Source organism: Pinus tabuliformis, chromosome 9, assembly GCF_031772625.1.
Source record: "Pinus tabuliformis cultivar Carrire ecotype Pingquan chromosome 9, CPIR1, whole genome shotgun sequence".
NCBI classification, from domain to species: Eukaryota; Viridiplantae; Streptophyta; class Pinopsida; order Pinales; family Pinaceae; genus Pinus; species Pinus tabuliformis.
The window spans coordinates 317733307-317756034 of NC_142307.1; positions in this window are offsets into that span (position 1 = coordinate 317733307).

Below are 22728 nucleotides of genomic sequence, written 5' to 3' on the forward strand. Positions count from 1 at the left end.
GAAAAATAACCCTCTAGCAGATTTAACCATTTATCTACGGCATCTGCATCTATATGACCCTTGAATATGGGGATTTCAAAATTAACTTGTACCTTAAAGGGCATGGCATTTCCAGAGTAGCTGCTGGAAGCTGATGCGTCGATTCTAGGTAGCCGCTGAAGGATCTGGCCAAAGTTGTCCATCATCGCGTTCCATTGTCGCGCGAGGGCTTCTTCAAGCAAGATTTTGATGGGATCTCCTGCCCCATCGTCTTTCTTCTCATCCGCCATGGGAGGCCGCCAGGATTTTCGAGGCTGGTCTTGCAAAGGTTCGACCAGTTCAAGCCCTAACTCCTTATATCCCGACCTTGTTGGGGACATGCAAAGAAAAACAGAGAAAAAGCAGACCGCTCTAGCACTGATCCGAATTTAAACAGGAATGCAAAAAATTACAGAGATAACCATATACACAAAGATGTAGCAGAAATAATACTTCATTTCATTAATGGAAAATACTGAAATATGCTTACAACCAAAAATGGAAATAAACCAGCTAGGGCGATGGTAGTTTATCTCTGAGAAGAGATGTGGTGGCTACATGCCTTTGAACTGTCTTACAATGAGGCTCGAAGGCCTATTTATTGTTGAGAAACAATGGAAAACCCTTAACATTCCAAAACCTAACCCTAGGAGATGAAACGCCAAACTGTGGGCCCCGTTTGGGTAAATTGGTACATGAACTTCCCGGGGTCGTAACTTTGGCATGCTATCTCCGTTTGATGCGTACAATAGCTCGTTAGAAAGATCTATCCGAGCACTACCACTTTGGGAAGGGCAACATTGGTCCGTGGATGCATGTTGCCCCCAGATTTCCCAAAAAACATCGTTTAGGGCCTCAAAACGGCTCCAGAAGTTCAGGACCCGAAAAACTGCTAAAAATAGTAAGTTCTGCTACAATTAAGGAAACTGAAACTGCTGAGAGAAACAATGGTGGGGGTCCAGGTGGACTTGGTAGGTGGCCACCAATATCCACCTGGAAGTACCCCAGGTGGATATTGGTGCCCACCTGCCAAGCCCAGAAGTACCCCACTTATGATAAAGAGATGTATTCCATTGTACATGCCTGCCGACAATGGAAGCATTACATTTTGGGGAAAGAAATGGTCATCCACACAGACCACCGACCCCCACAGTTCATACAGACCCAAGGGAAATTGCAGAATGATCGCCATCAAAAGTGGTCTACATACCTGCAACAGTTCCACTTGAACATCAAGTATAAGAAGGGCAACACCAATACTGTTGCAGATTGCCTCAGTCGACCACCGATCATGGCGTTAACTACCATACTCAACTCTTGTGGGCACGAGACTTCTGATTGGCCACTTCTCTACGAAAGTGACCCAGAATTCGGCCACACATACCAGACACTCTTGGAGGGTAGGCATGTTCCAGATTTTCATCTCCAGGATGCCCTGTTATGCCACCTGGGTCACCTTTGTGTTCATTCAAGCGAGCGTGCCAACATGATTTGGGAAGCACACTACATTCGAGCTACTGGGCATTTCGGGGTCGAGAAGACAGTGGCAGTACTGCAAAATTATTTCTATTGGCCAAATCTTCGACAGGATGTCGGGATGTACATCAGATCATGTACTGCCTGTGCCATTGCCAAACCGACCATTAAGAAGCATGGCCTCTATACTCCGTTGCCTACCCCTAGTTGACCTTGGGAATCCATCTCCATGGATTACATATCAGGGCTTCCTTCCACTAAGCATGGAAATGACTGTGTTTTTGTGGTTGTCGACAGGTTCTCGAAGATGGCCATTATGGCAGCCTGCAAGAAGAATATCACAATAGAAGCCACTGCTAAACACTTCTTTGAACGAGTGTGGGTGCACTTTGGGATCCCACAGTCTATCATTTCAGATCGGGACAGTCGGTTTCTCAGCACGTTTTGGTCCAGTCTCTGGTCAATGCTGGACACCAAATTCACGAAGTCCACAGCCTTCCATCCTCAAACTGATGGCCAGACAGAGGTTGTTAATAGGATGATTGTGCACATTCTGCGCATGTATAACTCAAAGCATCCACGCACATGGGACGAGAGCCTCCCCTATGTTGAGCACAGCTGCAACCGAGCTCTTCACAGCTCCACTGGACATAGCCCTTTTCAGGTGGGTTTGCGTTTCCAGCCACTATGCCCCATTGATGTGGCCATGCCACTTGCCGCTACTCACATAAATTCAGCTCATGTCCAGTCCAAAACAGATAAGGCCACTAGCTTCATTGAGTGCATCCAACATATTCGCCAGCAGGTCCATGACATTTTGGAGAAATCAAATGCCAAGTACGAGTAGCGACATGATCAACATAGAGTGCCACACAAGTTTCAGGTGGGCGACAAAGTTTGGTTGCATTTGCAAAAGGAACGCCTTACTAGAGCCTATCGGAAATTGAGACCACTCCGATATGGTCCTTACACCACTACTAAGGCTATGGGAAACAATGCATTTGAGCTCAGCATTCCCCCATTCCTTGGCCTGCACCCAATGTTCAATGTGGACCGCCTTCGACCATACTTTCCACCATTGCTAGACACATCCGACATTGCAGAACAACGCAAACCCACAGAATTAAATCCAGATTGCATGGAACAAGCTGCAACTGATTAAATCATGGACACACAGATCAAGAACACTTGCCAACAAAATATCCAACTGTATCGAGTTGTCAAAGTAGGCCAACTCCTTCAGTAGGGCAAGTGGCTCACCAGGGAACAAGTTCAGCAAAAGTTTCCTCATCTCATGGAGGAACTCAACGCAATGGGGACCATTGATTCCTAAGGGGGGAGAAATGATCTAGGTGGATATTGGTGGCCACCTGCCAAGTCCACCTGGACCGCCACCATTGTTTCTCTCAGCAGTTTCAGTTTCCTTAATTGTAGCACAACTTACTATTTTTAGCAGTTTTTCGGGTCCTGAACTTCTGGAGCCGTTTTGAGGCCCTAAACGATGTTTTTTGGGAAATCTGGGGGCAACATGGGTCCATGGACTGATGTTGCCCTTCCCAAAGTGGTAGTTCTCAGATAGATATTTCTAACGAGCTATTGTACACGTCAAATGGAGATCGTATGCCAAAGTTACGGCCCCGGGAAGTTGATGTACCAATTTATCCAAACGGGGCCCACAGTTTGGCGTTTCATCTCCTAGGGTTAGGTTTTGGAATGTTAAGGGTTTTCCATTATTTCTCAACAATAAATAGGCCTTCGAGCCTCATTGTAAGACAGTTCAGAGGCATGTAGCCACCATATCTCTTCTCAGAGATAAGCTACCATCGCCCTAGCTGGTTTATTTCCATTTCTGGTTGTAAGCATATTTCAGTATTTTCCATTAATGAAATGAAGTATTATTTCCGCTGCATCTTTGTGTATATGGTTATCTCTGTAATTTGTTGTGTTCCTGTTTAAATCCGGATCAAAATAAGAAGAAAATAAAAATCTAAGGTTAAAACCTCCTCGGAGGCGCCTTAGGTTGGCTCATTGATTGAAAACCTCCATGAGGCAGTCAATGGGTTGGAAAGAAGAGAAAATAAAAAGGGAATAAGATCCTTGGGTGAAAACCTCCCTTGGAGGCGCCCAGGGCAGGAAATTAGGGTGATAACCTCCATGAGGCGCCCTAGTTGTTGTTCAAAAAAAAAGAGAAAAAAGAAAAAGAAAAATAAACCTAATTTCCATTGAATAACTGCAGGTTGTAGCAAGGACACTGCGGGTCAGGAGGATCGCTCAAAACAAAGACAGAGGAAGTTCTGTGCCTTCTACAGGAACTTCTGTGTCTTCTACGGGAAGCCTACAAACAAGCCAAAATTGATCTTTGAAGAGGACCTGAAGGCCGGGAATCTATCGATGAGGCCTGCAAGCATCCATGTTTCCATCCCTCACCCTTCTCCATCATTTTTTCATCTCATTGTGCTTCCTTCCTCAAAATTGTGTGTTCTACAGGACGTTCCTGTAGAAATTACAGGATTTCTATAGGAAGCTAGAAATAGATTTCAAAAAGGTAGTTTGGCGAACATGATAGCTTCCTGAAGGGTTCATAAGTCCTCTTACAATCTTCAAACTCGTCCTCCATCATCTCCATCCCTGCATTGTAGCCCAAGCTCACTTTTTTTACCATGCAAAACTTGCAGAATGCTTTGAAGAAAAAATACATAGAACAGAATTTGTTTTTTCCCTAGCTTGAAAAACCGTGCATCCATTTGAAAAAATATTACAGGGGGAGTTGTATAGGGATGATGGCAACATTCCTGAGCAATTTTAGCCAATTCCGGTGCATGGTTTCCAAGAAATCAGCCTCCATCACCTTCATCCATTTTTGCATTTTCTCCATATCCGTGCATCCGTTTCAAAACTTGTTTCATGGGGAGATGCGCATGGGTGATAATAGCCTACCCAAGCAGTTCCAGCCAATTCCGATGCATGGTTTCCGAGAAATTGATCTCTGTAATCTTCAGCCATTTTCCATTTTTCTCAAAATCTGTGCATCCATTGATCGCAATTTTTCTATGGGAGGTGCATAATGATGATAGGAACGTGCTAAGCAAGTTTCAGATTGATCCGATCTATCATTCGGGAGCAATGGCGAAAACAAGTTTCGGTCCTGTGAAAATTCGACATCAGCGGCTTGAGGGTGCAGATCTGAACGTGGAAGCCAGCTCCTGCAGTGTGGATCTGACTAGAGGATACCTACACAAGAAAACAGCCATGAATCAGCAGCTAAGCCATCATGCAACCACCGAAACAAATGCATGCAGCAGCAAAAAGCACCTCACAGCAACCATTCGACTTCCAGGTATGTAACTAAAACTTGTTCCTCTATTGCATGAATCTAATTGAAGAACTTCATGAATGAATGGAATGGTGGGATTAAGCCTTGAATCTAGCAAGGTTAACCCGACATTTCCTTCTCTAGCGCTCAGCCGAAAGTCATGCAGTACACATGGACAATCGACTCACATGAAAATTAAAACAACCGGGAGTGTTGGCCGTTTAAAACCTCAGTGCAATTGATGGCAGTGATTACAGGGGGAAAACATACAGTTCATGGACAAGATTACCATCTGTATGTGGCCACATACACCTGGCCACTTCACTCCCTCACCACAAATCATGCAGCAATTACAAAAATGCTCGGCTGACTCTCACCACCCTCTGTTCAACTGCGGTCACAACTAGAGCACACTTCCACCACGTCCAAATCAGTTAACCAGTGGTCCTCTGCAAGATTCCTGCCTACTTTCTCGCGATTTCTGCGGTTTTTTAGAAAAAATCCCGCCTATCGGGCTCTACAGGAAGCGCAGTTTCATTCTACAAGAAGTCTTCTACAGGAAACGCAGAAAACAACCATGCAGAAAGAAAACATGGGATTTTCGGTGAATTTCAAGCTCCAAATGAGGTAGGATCGGGGAAACTTCGTTGTGCATGATTTGTTGGTGCAAAATGGTGAATTGAACACAGAATTAAATTTAAAAAATGAGAGGAAGAGTCTGCCTGCACATTGAAAAGAGATGAAAAGTTTGCTTGCATATTTTCTGAGTTCTACACAGTTCTTTTTTCCCTCTGCATTCAAAGTCTAGCTTCTTATTTCTCACCTTCTTCTGAAAGGAGAGATGCAACCATAGTAATTAAGCCTATGTGAAAGAATGAATTTGTAAGACTGTCCACTTTCTAGAGAAAAAAAAAACTATGTTATTTGTTCTCTGATCTGTCAAAAAAATGGATTTCTTTTCAAAAACTAAGAAGCAAATTCAGGTTGGAAAAGTTTAAAGAGAGGAAAAATTGGAAGTTGTTGTTGTGAAAAAAATGAAAATTCTAGGAGAAATAACAAGTTTACAAGAGGGGCAATGAGCTATATTTTAGAAGAAAACACGGGTTTTTGCAAAATTTCCGGCTTCAAGAGAAGAAGAAAACAAATAGTTTTATTTGTTGCATGTTTATGCAAAACAAGCGATGCAATTCTAGGAAAGAATCAGGCCTGAAGTATGTGAAAAAACCAATAATGAGGGAGCAGAAATCATTCAAGCAGAGGGGAAAACAACGGAAGAACAGAAAAGAAAAAGACTACAGCAGAGAAGGAAGAAGCTAAACAAGATGAGAAGAAAGCCAAAACAGAGTGGGAGGAGGCAAGCTAACAAAGGAAGAGAAGACAAAAGAAGAGGAAAAATGGAGTAAGAGCCACATCCATCCAAGCAGACCAAAATAGTTAAAACAGATTCTACAGGAAGCATGAAAACCATTTCTACAGGAAGCCAAAAAACAATCAGCACATGACTTTCTACAAGAAGTCTAGAAACAGAGGAACAAAAAGGGAAAATCGCCTGAGATTTTAGGCAGGGAGGCAGCAGCTGTGCTGGCCACCCTAAGCACATCCCCAAAGCAGAAAGGGAAGTGAAAGAGGGAGCCTTCCCTGTATATTAAGGCAAGAAGGAGCATGAGGATAAAGATTGGCAGACCCCAGTGATCATCAAAAGAACCAATCGCGATTGTAGATACCCGAGCTACACAAAAGGAGAGATCTCCCTCCAAGGCATCCATGACCTATGAACGGGGAAGCCCGAAGACATCCACCAGGAGAGAAAGAATGAAAATGTTGGACACAAGAGCCTTTCTACAGGATGATGAGACAGTTCTACAGGAAGCTGAGAATTCTTTAGGAAAAGGAGCAGGCAGTGGGAAGAAGCAGAGAGAAAAGCATGGTTTCATGACCGAGAAGAGGACATCACTTCAAAAGCTTGGCATGATAGGAAGGCCACCAAGGCCATCAAAGATGAGGAGATAAATTGGTTGCTCAGAGGATGAGCAACACTTTCAATAGGGGGGTGATGACGAGCCCCAAAAATGGATAATTATATGGGCTCATTCAACCTCCTAATTCGACTTAATCCACCATTCTCATTATTTATTGCATTTTTTTTATTATATTTATGCTAATAGAGTGAATTGGGTTAGTCATTATGCCAACAAGTCTAATGGGTGCTTTGTGCAAATTGTTAGTCAACTTTGAGACAAAATCAAAGGTTTTAACGAGCACTTGGCATCCAAATTAGTGGAAGAACAAGGGAGAGGATTTGTAGGGAGGTGTCCCCTTCATTTATGGGCCGTTACCTTGAATTATTCACCATCAGATCGGAGTTCAAGGGCCACCAAATCAATTATCACAAGGGCAGCCGAGCAAGTGCTAGTAAAAGTGTTGTTAACTATAAGTTTTGGCAGCCGAATTCCTAAAGTTTAGGAGGGCTGTTGGGGTCATCAATTTGTATAAATAAGAGGGCTTAGGGCCTCATTTTAGTTAGTCACTTTGTAGGTAGAAGTTAGCTAGTTTGTAGTTTGATTTTAGTCATTTTTTAGGCAGTAGGTTAGCTCTGCATTTCAACACATTTTCAAGTTTTCCTTGTGGACAATTTTCGGAATGTAACTATTATTTTGATCAATAAAGATGAATACAGCTTTGCACCAGCTCTAAATCTCTCTTAGGAGGTTGTAGCTCTTGGGGTTGGGCCCATCTCAAGTGCATAGTACCTCCTTTGATATCTTTATGTGTTTTTGCTGCATTCTTAGAATAAAATCTGCTATTTAGATTTAAATCTTGTTTTGTTCTTTAGGTTACTTTTGATGAATAAAAAGGATTTTGACATTAATATTGAGTTGATAGGTTGTTAACAGGGAAAAGCTTCAAAAAAGGGCCATAAAACACCTCTGATTTCACCTCTCCCTTAGTGGGATCAGGATCTGGGATCAAGGTGACCTTGCTGCCCACAAAAACACTGACATTGCTTTGCCAGGAAATCACTAGTGTTTGATTTTAATTTTTAGAATTTGGTTACATGTTCAGAATTTTCCTTGCTTAGTTGCAAAAGTTAGTATACATGGTTTCATTGCAGTTCAAACTCCAGTTCATTCTCTTTACTGTCAGCTAGATCAAATTAGGTCAACGTAACTAGGTCTTTGATTTTACAAGTCTTCATTGCTTCAGTTGGAAAAACAACTTGCAAAGCACCTGTACCATTTCTCTACCTACCCATACTCCCTCAAACTCATCCGCTCCATCCCTCAACTCAGCTTCTTGCCTTACGTTTTCCATTTGCTCACATAACCCTAGTTTTTTTTCATCATTTCTTTAGTCCTACTTGAACAAATCTAGCCATCTACATCTTTTCTCAACTCCATTCACCAAGTCCTGGACCTCCTCACACCCTTATCTCACTTCCATACCCACTCCTTCATCTTTCTTCCTCCATCCATCCTCCAAAATCCCATTTCTGAACATCCCGTAGAAAAATTACAGACATCCTATAGAACCCCTGCAGACTTCTTGTAGAAGCTCACAAATGAGGTTTCTTGATAGCCAAACTCTGTGAAACTCTTTGGAAGGGTGTTAGGGACCCCTTAGGCCCTCTCTGAACCTTCCTGACCTCGTCCAGGCATTTCTTCTCACCAATCCACCTCTGCACAGTAAAAAACAGTTAAATCACATGAATGATAATTCTGACAACTTATTCAAAAGATACAAAAAGATGTTTTTTTCATATGTTACTATAGAAGTAGCTTAGACACATGCATTTTACCTTCCTAGAAGTCAATGGCATCTCTTTCAGTAGATTGCATCCTCTTTCTTGCATCATTAGGGCTAATTGGTAAAATTAGGGTTTGCTAGGGTTTACGTTTCCTTTCAGCTTTCCAGTTTCTTTCTGCAAGTAGATTAGCCTTCTTTGAGTTAGCTTTCGTCCATCAGTTAAAAAGCTTCTTCTAAGAGCTAATAGAAGTTGGCTTAAGCTCCTAGCAGACTTGTGCCAGCTGATCAAGTGACAGTTGCGGCAAGAGCTAGTACTTGTGCATACAGCACCGTCGCTTCCAAACTTGTTACGAACTACCAGGTTGATAAAATTAAAGAAGGGAGTTCCAGGAGTTGTAGCATTATTGCTGCAATACTGGGGCCCACCAATAATAAAGACGAAAAACATTAGAAACAACCCATTCCATCAAGAAATGATATTTGATTGAAATTTTTTTTGTATTTGAATGCCTAACATGATTCTTGGAGATGTAGATATAACTAGTGTTGTCACAGAATATTGGGATAGCTTCATTTAAGTCAACCTTGACGTATTTGAGGGTCTACTTCATCTAGCTAATTTGAGTGCAGTAAGTGGCTACAATTATGTCTTCAACTTCTACTCTGGATAGAGAGATTGAGTCCTTTTTTCTCACCCACGATATAATAAAATTCCCTAAGAAAAATTATTCTCTCGAGTTACTTTTCATGTCATCAATGCTACCATCCCAATAAACATCAACATAATATTTTAAATTGAAATATCTTCCTCTAGAATACCACAAGCAAGGAAATTTTTAAGGATCGAAATTATTCTTGAAGTTTAGAAAAATTGGTGAATCTTACTAATTCCTAATATGAAAACTATAAAAATTTTATTGATATATTTGTAAAATTATTCAAATTTATAATGATTTTATATATAGTCTCTATATAATGTTGCCGATTGTTAAGGTAAAATAATTATATATTCTAAAATTTGGGCGAATCATCTTTTATAAAAATTGGAAATTGGCAAATCTTTTTTGTGGAAAAATCATGGAAAATTAGCCCACTGGGTGAACACTAGCCCCTAAAATTTTCCATTGCCAAGCCATAGTATATTATGCCTTGGAAATTTTTGAAAATTCTCTTCATTGGATTGACACAAATTTCTTTGGGACTTGATTGAAATATATATACCAAGCCCATTGATTAAAGTATGGCGGGATATCAAATAATTAGATACATCAAGCTTCACATCATTGATCTGTAAGATTTTTTATTCATAAGAGGAGATTCATCCTCTTTACTTGTTTTACATCTAGTCACCATGGAGGTACAAATTCACTTCTATTATTTCATCCCAAATTTCTTAAATGTTTCATTTAGGTTACTAGATTAAGAGATGAATATACCCTTTATAGATTGGGTAATTTTCAATCCAATGTAGAAGGACAACTCTCTATTACTGACATTTCAAATTACCTTTGCATTACCTCAACAAACTATTATCAAATTTGTTCCAAATCACTACCAATATAATATCATCTACATACACCACAATAATTAGCAAGTGATCATCTTCAAATTTAATGTACATATTGATATCAATAGGTGAAGAGTGGTGCCTTATCAGAGGATATTCTAGACCTTAACCTATGAAACATGTAGCTTCTATAGAGGAGAAAAAGACCAGGTCTACCCATGCAGTATAAAGGAAGGTCACTGATTGGAGTGGAGCCCACTTCAATTGCTAGAGCAGAGTACACTGTAACTTCAATGGCTAGACTGGAACGGAGCCCAGGCCCATAAACCTATAGTAGCTAGTTAAAACCTTGTAGTTGGATATATTTTTTTAAGATGGCATGCAATGATCTTGGAGCTTGTTTCATCCCATACTAAGCCTTTTTCAATTTGGAGAGATAACCTCATTCTATGGGACCAAAAAACCTTCTGGATATTCTATATACACTTCTTCTACTAAGTCTCCATTTCAGGTCCATTTGATATACTTTTATGTTCTCATAACTGGAAAATTCTAGAAACATTCTAATGGATTTTAGTCTTTCTATTGGTGAAAATGTTTACTCAAAGTATATTCCTTCTATTTGTGCATAAACCTTGCTGACCAATCTTGCTTTTTTTCTTAAAACATGTCCTTCCTCATTTAGCATATTCTTGAAAACACATTTGGTGCCTATAACCTTTTTACGCTTGGGTCTCTGGACAAGCTCCCAAGTTTCATTTTTCTCAATTTGTTCCAATTCTTCATTTAATGCTTTCACCCAAAAGTTGTCTTCACTAGCCTGACTGAGATTTTTAGGCTCGATTTGTGAGAGAAAGATAATATTTGCATGACTGAAACTTCTAGTGAATTTCTTTGTCGTTTGGACACTAAACCTTTGATCACAAACTATTTTACTTTTTGCGTTTTATTTTTGCACATACTTTGATAGGGTGTTGTGCCTTTGTGTTGGATCTCCTTCCTTATCATCTACTACCACTTCTTCTTCTTGATCTACATATCCTAGGGCATAATCCTCCTCATCATTTGAATTACCATTTTCTTTAGACTTCATCGGATGAGGCAATGTTTATCAACTATGAGATTGATGTAATATTCAACCATTTTTTTCCTCTTGTTGAGGCACCTGTAGCCTATGCCCTCGACTAAATATCTAAGTAATATACCCTCATATTTTCTAAAGTCAAAGTTTCCAAAGTATTTATCATTTCCCTTAATATAATATTAACTCTCAAATACCTTGAAATGGTTTACATATGTGGGCATTCCTTTCCACAATGCATGATGTGTTTTGTAATTCTGTTGTAGCATCAGCAACCCCTCCAAAAGTTTGGCCTGCATCCAATTTCGGAGCCTTCTTTGAGAGTTTTAGTTGATTTCTACATGCACTCAGGTTCACCCCGTGAGCTCATGTGAGTCCTTGCACCCACGGTGCTTGATCGTTTGACAGAAAACTTTTTCATGTTGATGTCAATGTCATGCTTACGACGATGTTCTGGTCATACACAAGTGCTTCACTTCATGTGTACATGATGTGTTCGCTATGTAAACATATGTCAATATTTTAGGACAAAATTAGCTCCTCATCAGCTCAGAGGTGAAAGAAAACATGAATGAAGCAAAGACCACAATTGCATGCCTTGATTCCACACTAACGCTGGTTGCACACTGCTAACGTGCTTTATAAAGCTTGTTACTATGCATAGAGGAGCGTTAGTCACATTGCTAACTCATGTTGTTAGACCAGGGGGAGCGTTAGAGAAATTAAGAGATAGTCAATGGGTCAAGCCAATGAATCTTCTCACAAATATCTAGATATTTATCTATACATTTGCTCAAGAAAAGCAGGGAAAGTCCCAAAAATCGAACTATTTGGGGAAATTCCAATATGAGAATGAAGGCAAATGGGTAAAATCTTGAAAACAAGGCAGGTTCATAGCTTTTTCCATAATGAACTCTAGAAGGAGCTTGGCAGCCCTAATTCGATTGTTACATAAGCAACGAGTGGGCCATTGTGAAAGGGGTCAGAGCATTTGAAAGGATAGCACACTAAGCTATTGTGAACTGTCATACACTTGAAGAAGTGATCTGAAAGAGAGAGAGAGAGAGAGAGGAATAAGAGGCAAGGGAAGCCTAATACAATGGATAGTTGTAATCACTCTTCTATTATAAATACAGAACTGTAGTTGTGTTCCCTACTCCATAGTGTCAGTAACATTGTTCACTGAGTTGTTCATTTCGATATGTGTCGAGTTGAGTAGTTTAAGTTGTATACAAGTATATGTTCATTATGAATTCTTATATTAGTTTTCAATATTGTATGTTGTGATTGTGTTTTCCTTTCCTTTGTGCAGGAATTGCCTTGGAGCCGGCTTTGAAGGAGTTATTCTTGGCTGCATAGCGATCTCCAAACAAATCTAGAAGGAGACTTGAGGTAATCCTCTTTCCATACTTTGACAACTTATATTTAATAGATGAACATGTGTATAACTTGGTAGCTTCTGCAGATAATCTTACAATCTGTCGAAGGTCCCGGGAAGGCCTTTGAGGGTAGTTTTCATTCTCCATACACTATGCATTTTACCCCATAGCAGAATTGGTGACTCTGCTGGGGACTATACATCAAGTTCTTGGTTTACCTAGACTCTTCTCTATTCTCTCTTCTTTCTAAGAGCTCCCTACTTCCTCAAATCCTTTTCTAATCCACCAACTATCTTGTTACATCCTACTAGTTTGCATTCACCTTAGAAATTGATCCTAAAGGCCCTATGTTTGAGCAATTTCCCACACTAACATAGGTTACCAGGCTAAAAGGAGCTTTATAAAGCACTTTTCCTATGTACAGGGAGAGTTAGTGGACCAACCAACTCTCTGTTTACACTGAAACATAGCATTAGTCTCCCATTTCCATGATTTTCAGTAGTGTCTATGGACAAAAAGGGGGGGGGATTTTCTCATGGGCTGAAGTAAGATCTGCAACTATATTATGTTAGCAAATTTGGTGTCGTGAAAATTTATTTTTAGGAAAAAGTGTTAGCTTTTCTCTCTTAAAATACACTTTTTCTTTGAAAGAAAGACTGATAAATTGTATTCATACTTTTGTCAAAATAGTTGTAAGTTGCTTCATTTTCGTTTTCAGTAGTTGTTAGGAAATATTGGAAAAAAATCTTTTGGTTATGCAAGTGTTGAATGGCTTTAGATGCACAAACGAATCTATGAATATGTGAAAAGATGAATATGTAGAATAAGGCTTTTTTGCATAAAAATTTTAAAAAAAGAAATTTAGAGCATTGATTTGCATGATTTATTGAGTCAAGAGTCTCACCATATTCATACATCAACACCCCTACCAAAGACAAATAATCAAGTACACTTAAAATTTACATTAAAATCAATCAGTTACTCTTTTGAGAAAACCAACATTACCTAGGTTAGGATCCTGGGATAAGCATGTGAGTGAACTTCCCAAGGTTGAAAACAAAAACTAGTGCCATTAATGAATGAAAAATTCTTTTGCACTCATATTACCAGGACCACTCCACTAACAATGGAGTGAAATACGAGACAAAATTCAATGTAGCCCACCTTCTCTTACAAATCCTTTGGGAATTCTATGTACTGGGGGTCCCTTCAAGGATTTCGGAACTAAGTTGGGGACTCATGTTTCCTACCGACACAACATGATGTCTACGACTATGTCCCCCCTGGTAATGTCTGTGATTTGGGGTATCTATAGTGGCTAAACTTTTAGGTACTTACACAAGGGGCTATCCTGGTACCTAACATGGAAAGATCTACTCTGTCTTTAGTTTTTGAGAGGGTGCTCGTCTTCACGAACCAATCCATGGGGGCACCCTACTCATAGACTCAAATAAGTCAAAGGGGGACCGCTTATACTGGGGGCAATCTCATACCCCCGTATCAAAATTCTCATGGAAATCCACTCTACAACACCATACGACAAAGCAACTACTACACCACGCAACCCATGTACACTATGGGGAACCAAATGATGGGAGGAGCACAGATCTCCTTAGGTCATTCGTCATCACCACGGTCTAAGTCGGGGGCACCTAACTCTCTGCCTTTTTAGGCAATGTTGGATATTACTGACTTATACAAGCTGATAAATGACCCCATCTAACACAACTTACAATGGCAGTCAATCCCGCATAAAATACGAATGGACATCCCAAAGTTTGATGGAAAACAAGGGGAGGATCCAAGCACCCATATCACCACCTACCATCTCTAGTGTGTTTCTAACTCTATGGTGGATGATAGTGTTCAATTACACCTTTTTCCCCACACCCTCATTAGCAACACAATGAAATGGTATGTTGAGTTACCACACGTGTCAGTCAATACCTTTGATGCTTTAGAGATGGAGTTCCTAAAGAACTTTCAGTTATCTATCTGCTATGAGACTAGGATAGAGCTCCTTACTTCATTTCATCAGGATACCACCACCTACATCTCTGATCATATTCATGAATGGAGACGTAGGCGAAGGTTATTCAAATCTCCCATCTGAAATTGTCTCTTAACGGACTGGTTCTGTAGGTCCTTACTTCCGTAAATTGCTAGAGATGTCACTCTAGGTGGTGCGATCATAGAAGACCAATCCATCCATCGTACCCAGCATTTAGATTTGCTATATTCACAGTCTGGCACTCTTTAAGACATAATCCCAATGCTCCTAGTAACCCCAATTCTTCCGCCACTCAGCACCCTAGAGTGCACACCGACGGGATTGTCGGCGCAACCTCTGGGGCTGCTATAAAACAACTCAGTGGTTCCATTGCCAAGATGGTAGTGGACACCTCTACCAATACGACTGATCTTCCTACCACTGCGATAAACTCTATGCAATCTACACAAAATCCCAGTGGTAAGAAAAATAAGAATAAGAAAAAGACTGCTCCTTCTACGGAGCAGTCAATAAAGTAGCCCAACCCAAAACAGAAGGCCGCTTCACACACTGCTGATGAAAAGGATACACCCACCAAATTTCCTTGAAAAATCTGTGTTGAAGACCACGTAACCTGGCATTGTCTTCATCTTCACGAATTCACAGATGACCTTGCTAGAAAGGATACTGGTAGGACCACCGATGTCTTGAATAATCCTTTTCCCACTTAGCAGCAGCAAAATCTTATTGCAAACCAACAACAACCCACGCCAGGGGGCAACAATGGTTCATAACATCCTTCAACTGGTGAAGGATCTTCTATCATTTTCATATTTGAAATGGTAGAACTCGCCACAAGAGCCAAACCTTATGGAGCTCATGTCGCTCTTGCAGCAGAACCATCCTTAGGTCAAAACCCATCACCGCCCAATGATTTGCATATCGAAAGGCCGGTTGAGGACTTTGTAATTTGACCCCCAAAAGGGGAACTTCAATGCATAACGCACAATACATCTGCATGTGTCACCCAACACTACAACATCGTAGAGGATTTGGCACAAGTGCGGTCAGCTATGTCGGCGCTCGAAGTATTACAAACATGCCCCACCCAACGGAAAGCTTTGCTTTTGGCTAGTGGAGCTCTTGACCCTACGAATTCCATGCTTTCTATTTTTTACATGTACAAGTGTAAACCTCCCCTTTCCCACTAGCTTGCATTTCAGGTGCATATCATGTCGAGAGGTAAAGGTATACATAGAACTGTCATTGATGAAGGCGCTTCTACTTGTGCCATGTCGGCTTCATGTTGTCTCGCCTTGGGTTCCCCAACCATATCGCCACCATTGAACTCCCTTAAAGCCTTCGATGGCCACAACGTTATCCCAATAGGATACCTAGCCAGTTTTTTTATCACTTTGGCTGTGAAAACCATAATTGTGGACGTAAAGGTCGTAGACAGAAAACTCGACTATAATCTCTTGCTCGGTCATAGTTGGTCATATGCCATGGTGGCCATCGTATCTACTGTCTTTAGCATCATCCAATTTCCATTGGATGGAAAGGTTATTACAGTAGACCAGTTGTCTTTCTGAACCCCTGATTATTCACCACTACCAAGTGGCTCCCTACCCCTAGTAGGAGGTGGAACTGACAATTACGTCAGTATAGGTGCCGGTCTACTGAAGGCTTCTTCCCTCATGGGTTGTTTCCCTCTTCAGCCGCCACAGGTTTCACAAATGGTCAATATGCTTTCATCTATTCCTCATGAAAAGACCGATCCATGGATCCTACCGGCTCCTTCAGACATTAACACGTACAGAGAGAAATTACCACTGTCACCAGCTGAATCATCCTACCAAGCCATTCAATTTACATCTATATCTCCGATCACTTTGGTTTCGGCCAACAGTACCACTACCCCTCCCATAACCACTCTTTCTTTCGATCCATTCAATCAAGTCCTACTGATGGATGAAGCTATTTGAGATATCACGAGGTTAGAAGAGCAACCTTGGGAGGCTTCGCACCATCATGTTTTGATATATGATTCAGAAATGATGCCTCTTCAAATCCTGTCACCTGACGCACATGAAGTCATTTCCTCACCGTATACGACTATCCAACTTTTGGACTCATAAGGAAATAGGGGAAATATTTCACAAACATTACTCCCCGATATTTTCGTCATGACAGGCATCATGGAAGAATACAGAGTGGATCCAATCACAATGCTGAGGAAATTGTGAGCTTCAACTACCCATTTAGGAACTTTTGCGATGTTTTTCCTTGGTCTTATGAGGAAATTCAGGGCATAGACCCTTCTAATGTCAAGCATGAGATTAAGAAAGATCGAGCATTCTTTTTATGGTATTTTTCTTACTCCTTAATTTGAAAAACCTCGAGTCTCCTTCATTAGGCTCGTTAAACTACTACAACAAAGATAATAGATGACTTTTTGAGATATTTTATTGCCCTTTAGAAAATATAAACATCTCCAAGTTTTTATCATTGAGCTTGTTAAATCTATGCAGTGGTAGTTACAACACTTTTTGTGATATTTTATTGCTCTTTAAAAAATATAAAAATCTTCGACTTTTCATCATTACGCTCGTTAAATACATGCAATGATGCTCTAAGCAACTCTTTTTTATCTTTTTCCAGCTCATTAAACAGAAAAATACCAAAGGAGCATTCTTTTTAGGCACTTTTTTCTCGCTATTTAAATTGAAAAAATCTCGATCTATGTCTTTCGGCTCGTTAAACTCGATAAAGATGACCCGAGCATTCTTTTGGGTAGCTTTCTTACTCGTTAAAACTGAAAAATCCTGAGTTTTTGTTACTAGGCGCGTTAAAAATATACAGCAGTAGCAAAAGAACTTTCTTTTTTGGGACCCTTTCTCGCTCTTAAATCAAAAAATCCCCTAGTTTTTCCCCTTCTTCTAGCTCGTAAAACTATGAAGAAGGGATGGGCCATTGTTTTCCCTCTTTTTCTCGCTCACTAAACTAAAAAAGATACCTTGAGTTTTCTTCATTTGACTCATTAAAAATTTTGATGAAGGTATTGAGTTTGTCGTCGTGTGACTCATTAAAAATTCATGACAAAAAACAAGTTTAGTCCATCACCTCATACTCGTAACAAAATGAGGTCGACATCTATTGAAAATAGGTTTCTCTTTATCCGGGTTCAATAGATTAACTTATGGAAAAGTAACCGAGCCGGGTATGTTATTAACCTTTTTTCACACCCAATTAACAACTATGACAAAGGGACCACCATGGAGTCTCTCTTTATGATCTTTTCAGACTCTCTAAATATGAAAAGACCACTGAGTTGTCTAGTCTTGACTCTTTAAATTACACAGACAAGATATAGAGTCGTTATTTTTACGATACTTTTTAGACTCTTAAAACATGAAGAAATCGACGAATTTTCCAGTCTGGACTCGTTAAACTAATCAAATAGGGCAAAGAATCATTACTTTTTTGCGATCCTTTTTAGACTCTTTAAACATGAAAAGATGAATGAGTTTACCCGTCTGGACTCATTAAATTCATCAGACGTGGAAAGTGGCCAATACACCTGTATTCCATATTAGAAAGCATGGTTTGGCAACAATCATTCCCTTGAACATGGCACTCCCTCAGATAAACCTTCCTTTTGATGGCCTCTCAATATGAACCCTACCAACCTATGAGTTTTTAGCCTATATACCCTTATGTAATTGCATCTTCATATCCTAACACTCTCTAGTGTTCATGAGTCTAGTGTTGTCTCGTTAAAACTATTGTCGTGCCTTCTATTATTCAAGGGTTTCCATTTCTTTCCTCTATCAATCGATCATATATATCTTTTCATCATGCCCTCCCTTGTTTAGACCGAAATGCTCAAAATATTCCTCAAAAAGTAAAATCATTCTTGTCCAGTTTCATGTCGATTGTTGTAGGACATGTCGTTGCCTACCTTTCGACAATTTTATTCCTATCGACTTCAACACTCTATCTACGAAGATAACCCAGAAACACATTCAGTGCCTTGGTACTTGCAGACATTAGTGGCAGGTTACCTTGTGTTTGATCAGGGGTTTTCATTATTGGCTCCTGGTTAAGCGATTCTATAAGTTTTTGACGACAAAGAAATGTTTCACACTCACTAGTTTGCACTGCGCATCTTGGAGACCATCACCATTATCGGTGGCCTTCCTCGCATCTGTTAACGGTCTCCATTATTGACTAGTAATCAGATGATTTTCGTGCATGTTTGACGTTAACAAATCTTATCACATGTACCGATCTATGCTGTTCGGTGAAGCAGAAATCAAGACCTTGGGTAGAGGCTTGCATCATTCAGCCTTGTTTCCTCTCCCAAGTTGTGGATATTGTTCTTTGGAGACAACTATTTCAGGATGATCTATTATGACACTTGATCTGCTCTATGCTTATCAGCGACCAACATTGTTATATCTTAGAAGAGAAAATTACTGTAACATAGCTACTGAGCATGGAAATTCCCAACTCAGGACATGATTTTAGCAGTTTATATATATATATATGTGTGTGTGTGTGTGTGTGTGTGTGTGTGTGTGTTGTATCAGGTTTTCCCTTGCCACCCAAAGCTTCTATCTCTAAAAATTTTGACAAAAAACTACAGTTTTAGTAAAGTATTTCAACCATCATCTCTACCTCTGATCTTACACTTTAGGGGGCATCAGTTATAGGACAAATGACCTCCTCATCAACTCAAAGGTGAAAGATGCCATGACTGAAGCAAAGACCACAATTGCAGGCCTTGATTCCACACTAACACTAGTTGCACACTGCTAACCTACTTTATAAAGCTTGTTACCAAGCATAGAGGAGCGTTAGTCACCCTGCTAACTCAAGTTGTTAGAGCGGGGGGGGCATTAGTGAAACTAAGAGATAGTCAATGGGTCAAGCCAATGAATATGCTCACAAATATCTAGATATATATCCCTACATTTGCTCAAGAAAAGCAGGGAAAGTCCCAAAAATCAAACTATTTGGGGAAACTCCAATGTGAGAATGAAGGAAAATGGGAAAATCTTGAAAATAGGGCTGGTTCATTGCTTTTTCCCTAGTGAACTCTAAGAGGAGCTTGGCAGTCTTAATTTGATTGTTACATAAGTAGTGAGAGGGCCATTTGAAAGGGGTGGGAGCATTTGAAAGGATAGCCCACTAAGCTGTTGTGAACTGTCATACATGCTATGGGGTAAAACGCACAGTGTATGTAGAATGATAACTACCCTCAAAGGCCTTCTCGGGACCTTTGACAGACTATAAGATTATCTGCAGAAGCTACCAAGTTATAAACATGTTCATCTATCAAACATAAATTGACAAGGTATGGAAAGAGGATCACCTTTAGTTCCTTCTAGATTTGTTTGGAGATCTCTATGCGGCAAGAAGAACTCCTTCAAGGCTGGCTTGAAGACATTTCCTACACAAAGGACAAGGTAAACCAATCATAGCATACACTCTTGAAACCTAATGTAAGAATGCACAATAAACATGTATTAGTGTATAACTTAACTACCTATCTCGAAAAGCATCATAATGAACAAATCAATGAACAATGGTGTAATTTTCTGTCAAATTTTTTGCAGAGAGCGAAGTGTTGGGTGGCAAGGAAAACCTGATACAACACATATACATATATATAAAATGATAAAATCATGTCCTGAGTCAGGCATTCCCATGCTCAGTAGCTATGCCAGAGTAATTTTCTCTTCTGAGATATAACAATGTCGGTCATTGATAAGCACAGAGCAGATCCAGTCTCATAATAGATCATCTTGAAATCGTTGTCTCCAAAGAACAATATCTACAACTTGGGAGAGGAAACAAGGTTGAATGATGCAAGCCTCTACCCAAGGTCTTTATTTCCGCTTCACCGAAAAACATAGATTGGTACATGTGATAAGATGTGTTGACGTCGAACATGCACGAAATCATCTAATTACCAGTCAATAATGGAGACGATTAACAGATGTGAGGAAGGCTACCAATAATGGTGATGGTCTCCAAGATGCACAGTGCAAACTAGCGAGTGTGAAAGATTTGTTTGTCGTTGAACACTTGTAGAATCGCTTAACCAGGAGCCAATAATGAAAACTTGTGATCAAACACAAGGTAACCTGCCACTAATGTCTGCAAGTACCAAGGCATTGAATGTGTTTCTGGGTTATCTTCTAAGATAGAGTGTTGAATTCGATAAGAAGAAATGTGTCGAAAGGTAGGCAATGACGTGTCCTACATCAGTCGACATGAAACTAGACAAGAATGATTTTGTTTTTGAGGAATCTTTTGGGAATTTGGGTCTAAACAATGGAGGGCATGATGAAAGGATATGTATGATCAGTTGATAGAGGAAACAAATGGGAACCCTTGAACAATAGAAGACATGACAACAGTTTTAACCAGACAGCACTAGACTCATGAACACTACAAAGTGTTAGGATACAGAGACACAATTACATCAGGGTATATAGGCTAAAACTCATAGGTTGGTAGGGTTCATATTGAGAGGCCATCAAAATGAAGGTTTACCTGAGGGAGTGCCATGTTCAAGGGAACAATTGTTGCCAAACTACACTTTCAAATACATAATACAGTTGTATCTTCCACTTTCCCTGTTTGATTAATTTAATGGGTCTAGACGGGTAAACTCATCCATCATTTCATGTTTAAAGAGTTTGAAAAGGATCACAAAAGGAATGACTATTTTCCCTATCTGTTTAGTTTAATGAGTCCAGACAGGCAAACTTGTCGATTTTTTCATGTTTTAAGAGTCTGAAAAGTATCATAAAAAGAACGACTCTATATCTTGTCTATGTAATTTAAAGAGTCCAGACTAGACAACTCAGTGGTATTTTCATATTTAGAGAGTCTGAAAAGATCATAAAGAGAGACTCCATGGTGGTCCATTTGTCATAGTTGTTAATTGGGTGCAACAAAAGGTTAATAGTATACCCGGATTGGTTGACTTTCCGTCTTTTAATATATTGAACTCAGATAAAGAGAAACCTATTGTCATTAGATGTCGACCTCATTTTGTTACGAGTATGAGGTGATGGACTAAACTTGTGTTTCGTCGTGAATTTTTAATGAGTCACGTGACGACAAACTTAAGAAAACTCAAGGTATCTTTTTCAGTTTAATGAGAAAGAAAAAGAGGGAAAAGAATGACTCATCCCTTCTTGATAGTTTTACGAGCTCGAAGGAGGGGAAAATCTCGGGGATTTTTCGATTTAAGAGTGATAAATTTTCCCAAGAAAGAAAGTGCTCTTGCTGTTGCTGTCTATTTTTAATGAGCCTAGTAACAAAAAACTCGGGATTTTTCAATTTTAACGAGCAAGAAAAAGTACCTAAAAGAATGCTCTAGTAATATTTAGCAAGTTTAATGAGCAGCAAAACATAGCTTAGGATTTTTTTAGTTTAAAGAGCAAGAAAAGAGCGCCTAAAAAGAATGCTCCTTTGTTCTTTTTCAGTTTATGAGCTAGAAACAGATCAAAAAGGAGTTGCTCAGAGCATTGCTACATGTATTTTAATGAGCATAGCAATGAAAACTCGGAGATGTTTATATTTTTTAAAGAGAAATAAAATATCACAAAAAGTGCTCTATTGAGAATTGCATGCAGCTTTACTACTTTTCATTCGTAAAAGTACTTTCACCAATAGTGGTAAAAAAGTTATAAAAAGCCAACAATTCCTATTATCTGGGTTCATGCATGATAAAAAATCATGGAGAATGGACTACTTCCTCTTTAATGATTTTCAAAAAATCATGTCTCTTTTGAAGTTTGTGAGAGCTTGTTGGAGCTAAAGAGGATTTTCAGATTTTCCACGGACCATTGCAAGAGATCCAAGCAACCATTCTACGTGTCATCAGTCCTAGGTGAGAGCTAAAACCTTGCTCTATGCCTTAGCAAACCTTTCTTAACAATTTTATGGGTGGAATTTTGTAGATCTGAGGTGCCTAAAAGCCTTATTTGTGCACTAACGCCCTCCAGATGGCTAGTAGGGAGCGTTAAACGCTCTATACAAGCCACTGGAGGGTAGTAATCCTCCCTGTGTAGCATTGGGGGTAGCGTTAGGGCTATACAGCGTAGTTAAAACCCTCATGCATGGATTCCTCAAGTGTTTTTGCCCCATTTTAACTATTTTTAGGGTTATTTTGTGCAGGTTTTCGGCTAAAATGACTCA